Raw genomic sequence first — 7271 nt, forward strand, 5'->3', positions numbered from 1 at the left:
TTCATTAGCATTTACAATGGACATGGGTGAACGTAGCTGTGACAGCAAAAATATAGCTATGCATACAAGATAATGGTTTGAATATTGAGAGTGAAGAGGAAGAAGAAGATGATAAAATTGATGGACAGTAAGCGAGCGGAAGGTGCAAATCATAATCAGGAGACCCGCCTGATCCTCCTCACTCACTCACTGACAACGGAGCATCCTCTCTCACTCTCTCTCTCACTTTCCATTCGTTGGCAATCTTCAATTTCATCAACATCTCTTCCACTCTCCCTCGCCACAATCGGGGCTCTCATTAAAATACCGAAGCCCATTACAGCAGAACTGCTCTAGCTTCTAGCTCCGACTACAACTCCTCTATCTTCCTAGACTTGCTCTCTCTTTCCATCTCGAATCGCAGTGACAATCTAGATTAATAGACCTATTTCACAGCTCGATCAACAGACGATGTGTGTGTGTGTGTGTGCCTATCTATATACTTCGATCAGCCGAATTTCAATCTAAACTAAATGGCAGGAGTTTTGAACTTTACCTTCGCTATTGGCAATCAATTCTATACATTCTTTGCAGTAATGATAGTGTAATGAAATTAATTGTTGGGAAGTCCCTCAAGAGGTTAAGGGACTTGCTTGTTTCAATCTTGTTTGAAACCATACGAAATGGGCAGAGTTTTGTACTTCATTGTCGCTATCAAGTTTCAAACATTGTCTGCTCTAGTAAAATTTAATGACTAATGATAATGCTATTAATTCATGGGTACGTAATTGAAGGACATGGAGTAGAGTAGATACGTTTATAGTAGATTCCTTGTTTACGAGTATTTGTACTGAAAATTGCACAAAAAATGTAGACAGTGAAATAAAAAACATAATCTATACTTTTGGACTAGTATGGTACAAATGTAAAAAATTTGGTGGAGGAACAGAGTTTTGAGTAGTGCCTGTTTTTCTCCTTCAACCATGTAAATAAAAATACCTAATTGAATCAATGAATGAATAGATATGATCGTCCTATTGTTGAAGGTGGGTTCACAACTACTTCAACTTCAAATAATATCGGACTGATAAAAAGTTCTAAATGGATTATTCCATTGACGTTTTAGATGTTGGTTTCTAAACTACTATGAAAACGAAAAGTTCAGATGATCCAGTATATTCTAGATTGATTTCCTATTAACATAAAATTTGTGATAAGCTCACATATATCTAGTCAGCAATAAGGAGTAAATAGCTATTGAATTCCATGACTGTCATAACTGACTCAGGTGATCTGTATAGAATAGGTTATTTGAAGGGTAGTGGTTACTATGCAGAGCTGTACATCAACAGAATGTGATCTGAATATTGAGCAAACTCCATAAGACCACAAGCATTGGCTCGAGTATGTTAAGCTTATAGGAATGGACGGAATTCAGAGTTTATCATCTCTTAGACTGAGACAATAAAGTTGTTATAAACCAACAACAAAACTAAGAGAGGTGGAAATGATAAGCTCAGAAAAACTGCAGTATAACAGGAGAAAATAAAAAGTAAGTTGCGAGGGAATAGCATTTCAGTTTGAAATAACCAAGTAGAAAGGCGAGGAAACAGTTCATGAATGTAAAAGTATGTGGAATGAGAAATGACCCCACAATTCACCAGAGAATTGTAGGCGAAGATTGGAAAAGGTGAAGAAAAAAAGATAAAAACGGAATTAGGAATGAAGGAGACGGATCGAGTTACTGCAAAGCTGTAAACCCAGCCTGGAGATATTCCAGTAAAAGTAGTCTGAAATTCATGAAGTAGCCTAATTTTAGAAGAACATTTTTATGAATTGGTGAACAGTCATTAAAAATTCAAGTATAGAGGGCAAAAGGAAAAAGTATAGAAAAATATTATTTTGTTAGTTGACCGAGCGAAGTGAGATCTAAGATTCAAGTCGACGGTTTTTGCATTTCTCTTTATGTTTATATGTAGCGCATTTACAGCGAAACGCGGTAATAGATTTTCATGAAATTTGACAGGTATGTTCTTTTTTAAATTGCGCGTTGAATTATATACAAGGTTTTTGGAAATTTTGCATTTCAAGGATAATATAAAAGGAAAAAGGAGACTCCTTCATACGCCAATATTAGAGTATAAATCAGACTATAGAATTATTCATCATAAATATTAGCTGTCAAGTGGATTATAAATTGCATGCAATGACGAATGCGATTCAATATCTCAATGTAACTTAGTGAAAAAACAGCTGTTGTGTGGACTATTAATTGCATGCAGTGAGACATGCAATAATTGATAACTTGAAGTAGCATAGTATTTTCTCCCGACTTTTCTCTGCTTTCTACTCGGTAAGCTTTTGATGATACTGTAGTAGCATAGTTGTTTACAACAAATTATTAGCATTCAAATCATAATAATTATAATTAATATTAATAACTATTGTCGATACAACATTTGAAACAGCCATTAGTTGTTTACACACCGATATCTCGCCGACACGTCAGGAAAGGACATAATTCACTCTGATGGAGGCTGTAGTTTTCAACTGCGAGAGGTCTACTGTTCACAGAGCTACTAGTTATTTATAGTTGATATTTATTGGCAGGCTAAAACAGAGGAGCTTAGTGAATCCAAAATAGCCTTGAACTAACTTAAAATTGATGTAGACGCACTTGGGACTTTAAGAAATGGACTTGCAGAAATTCTATTACATTTACTTATTCATTTATTCAATCATTTACAATTGATTATTTCTAAATAAAAGGAAGGAATAACTTTATTTTTATAATGGTCCGTAATCAGTTAAAATAGGTCAACTAGATAAATAAGATTATCTTAAAAATTAAACGAATGAATTATTTTTTGATTAAAGATTGCTGCCTCCAAGCTATATAGATAATAATTGATAACTCTATTCTAAGAATATTCAATCTTATCTATTTTGAGATATCATAAGATTTATCATATTCAACTTAGTGTAAGTTGCTGCTGTCAAATTTAAGCCTTTTTACTTTCCGAAAAAAATTAAGGTACCCCAATTTCTAAATTTCTATACGTTTCAAGGTCCCCTGAGTCCAAAAAACTGGTTTTTGGGTATTGGTCTGTATGTGTGTGTGTGTATGAATGTATGTGCGTCTGTGTACACGATATCTCATCTCCCAATTAACGGAATGACTTGAAATTTGGAACTTAAGGTCCTTTCACTATAAGGATCCGACACGAACAATTTCGATCAAATGCAATTCAAAATGGCGGCTAAAATGGCGGAAATGTTGTCAAAAACAGGGTTTTTCGTGATTTTCTCGGAAACGGCTCCATCGATTTTGATCAAATTCATACCTAAAATAGTCATCGATGAGCTCTATCAACTGCCACAAGTCCCATATCTGTAAAAATTTTAGGAGCTCCACCCCATCAAAGCAGATAGATTCCCAATTATCAGGCTTCAGATACAATTGAAACAAAAAAAATCAAGTGGAGTAGATTGAGCATGAAAATCTCTACAATTAATGTTCAGTAACATTTTCACCTAAAATTGAAAATAAGCTTTAAATTCGAGAAAATGTGATTATTCAATTGCAAATTATTGTTGATTCTATTAAATCATTCACTATGAAGAGATAGCAGACCTCATGTGTGTCTTCTCCAGCGTTATTGCCCTGTCACCAGCTGGCTCAAATCTTTGAATAGTAGACTTGAGATGCGCGGGAACACTAGCGTCAGGTGATCAATTTTCATAACGGCAAGGAAAGTTGTGTGAGTGCGCCACACCAGATTTTTCATTTACACATTCATCTCATTTGCCTCATGTATACGGCGTTAAAATAGTTCCAATGACGTCAAAATAGTATTATCAGCTCGGAAACAAATAATAAATACGTAATTGAGCAGGTGTTGAAACAAGAAATATTATACAAACAAATAAATTACCGACACAATAAATTTTCTCTTCTAATCTAGACCGCCGCACCAGTAATTAGAAGCAATTAAGATATATTTTACAAAAATTTACAAGAGCTGAGGAGTTAAAGCACTAGGCGTCGTTTTGTCATCACATGTTTTGGCCAGATAAGATAGCATGGCTCTGAACGTCGAGTGAGCTGCCAGAACGTCTCATCTTCAACAATGCCAATGTCAGAAGCCCCTATCGGCCTTGTTCGATTTGATCAGTCAATCAAGTCAACAAGAACTACTAATTCATGTTTTTCATTTTATTAAGAAGATTTTTTGAAGATGATGTCCACTTAAATGTTATGAGAATGAGAAATGAACAGACCATCAGGGTATGTATTTGAAGCAAATTAGTGAACCTGGACTGAAGCAGTAACACTTCCAACCATAGCAACAAAATTAGAGAGATATGTGAAGTTTAAGGCTTCCTTTTCAACCACTTTTCCTAATCTTCTCAGGAACGTATGATGACTTAGGAGAATCGGATGATGAATTATTTATTATCAGAAAATGATAAATATACGGGATCTCACTTCTTACGTAACGTATTCTGTATAAGCAAGTGGTAATTAGATTAAAAAATAATGGAATACTATGAATATGATAAGTAACTTGGTAACTATTGGCATAGTTGCAAAACCAAATTTTCAACTTGACAGTCGAAATTTCTTGTTGGATATTATTACTTTTACTTCTTGTTTCAATTGAGAAAACTATTCATGAAGCTTATGCTACATATCCGCAAAAGGTCATAATAAAGGTATAACGTAATAAAAAATAATAAAAAAGGAAGACATAAAATTCATCAGCTAATAAATTGGTGTTTTTTCTTCTATTGATTTTATCAATAAAACAAATGTATGTTAGGCCTATTTTGATATAATCATGGTAAATTAAAAAAAATCAAGAAAAAAGAATTGTCTTAGACCCATATGCACCACCACGGTTTAAACGGAAAAAATCAACTGTTCGTTAAAACACATTATGATAAATGCAACCATATCCACAAGTGAAGGTGGTTTAGTGTTAAACGTAGATAGTGCATATGGCCCTAACGATATTGGTGAGGGTTGGTTTCTAATCGATCAAATTGAGAGATGAATTCGAATGAAATCAATTACCGTATATTTTGAGACAAAACATATTTTGGAGAATGTATCCTCAATATTTGAGGAATTTATTTGCCACAAATTTGGAAATGGATCATCTCATAGATTCCAACTTTGAAGATCATATCTCAAAAAGTTAAATTAATTTAAAAATTTCCTATAGAAAATTATTCCTCATTGGTAACTTGATAGTATCCAAATCAAAATAGTCTACGATGGGAATGTCTCCAGTAAAATGTTTTCAAAAGCGTGGTGCACAGCCTTAAGAACAGTATACGTCTAGAATAATTCAATGAATTGTTTTTTCTATATTGTAACAGAGCAGCGGTTTACTGCGACGTCACGCAGTTAGGTGAAAGACGTCGGCGTTGATCGTTCTTTTGAGGGCGCTTATTTGATCGCACAGTAAGATCGAACCGGAAAAGTGCGGTTGGAAGCAGCCAAATTACTATAAACATTCGTGCACCTGTGTGGAAGGGTGCTTGTGCTAGAACATGTCCTTGGCCAACGTCCAAACCAAATAAACTCGAATGTCAGCGTTTAAAAGCGAAATGCTATCGGAACTCAGATTTTGACAACCAATCACATATCACCGTTCAACAGACGTCAAGAATAATAGGACGAAACTGGGGTATTGTAATATCACTCACTTTCAGTGAGAAAGAAGATAAAGAGCAACGTTTTTACATGCCAAACATAATAGAAAAAATCTGGGGTATTGTAATATCACTTACTTTTTTATAAAGAGTTAAGTTGTGTGCATATTGTAAAGATATACCTATAGATTGTCAACAATCTTCAGTTATACTCTGCCAAAACTTCAAATAGGTAAATGCAAACATTAACAACATTGCCTCAGTTCAGATCACACATGTTGGAAATAATTAATAACTCACACATTCATCTGACACATTTGCAGCTTTTGTTGAGGTAATCTAGAACCTGACCATTTTTTGAGAAACATTAATTACAGAATCATGCAAATTTAATTTATAAAACTAGATTGGGCAGATCTCACAAAGATTAGGCAAAGTGAGTCCCACTTTGCTAAAACTCATCAAAAGAAAAGTATACTTAAAAATGGAATATTAATGAAATATTTCAATTAAAGAAATCAATAAAAAAATGCTCAGTTGAATGACATACTCTAGAATTATTGGAGTAAAGAAAGATAACATAATTTCACTCTGAAAAATTTGTTTGATGATATAACAAATATATATCGCATATACAAATATACATATTAATTTGAACAGATAACACGATACAAATAAGTGAAAAACACTTAGAAACTTACATTATTTTCCGAAATTTTAATTAATCTACAACTACAACGACCGTTGACAAAGGTGGCACAGTCACCAAACATTTCGGAAGATAATTTAAGTTACTAAGTGTTATTCACCTATTTGTGTAGTGTTACCTGTTCAAATTAGTATAAAACAATGTAAAGTGTTTTTTATTATATGCTACAAATATAATATATAAAAAAATATTTAAAAAAATTTCATATTATTAAGAAATAAGCACGGTAAGCAGTTGAGTTATTGTAGATTTTCAAATATCACTCTAATCCTATAAGTAGTTGAAAGTTTATAGCTTTAAGTTGGGCGTTGAATTCACTTATAGAGATATGGTGAATGATTCGAACTGTTGCCCAAAAAATGTAACACTGAAGCGTTTTTTATTCATAAGAGAAAACTTTCCAATCTGTTGATATTGTTTAAGTCATTCCTATATATAAAGCCAGAAAATCATGAAATTATCACCTCATAATAATTTTATATTTTGTCAAATAAAATTTTACGCTGCCGTTTTTCGAAAATAAAGTTTCGTATAAAAGTTATAGCTCGTTTTAAGACCTTTAAATTGATACCGGTATATCATAAGTCGGACATTTATGATGTCCTATAATCTTAATTATACAGTTAATCTGCACAATGTACGTTTTACCGTTTCGGCTAAATGCCCATTCAAGTAATACTAACTACCACCAACAGGTGTTCTCGGTTAAACTATTTGAAGGAAATTCCGTTTTCAATCGACTATATCTTTCAATTTCCACATTACAAATTTATTATTCAAAATCCCTCTGGGCATATTTTTGTGCCCTACAACCTGACACCAGGAAGAACTTTCTATCTGAAATAGATTTCCAGGTACACAGGTACACCCGATAAGAATAATTGCCTTGCATTTGTTTAGTTGGTTTCTATGTATCCACCTG

This window comes from Nilaparvata lugens, chromosome 7, assembly GCF_014356525.2.
Source record: "Nilaparvata lugens isolate BPH chromosome 7, ASM1435652v1, whole genome shotgun sequence".
NCBI classification, from domain to species: Eukaryota; Metazoa; Arthropoda; class Insecta; order Hemiptera; family Delphacidae; genus Nilaparvata; species Nilaparvata lugens.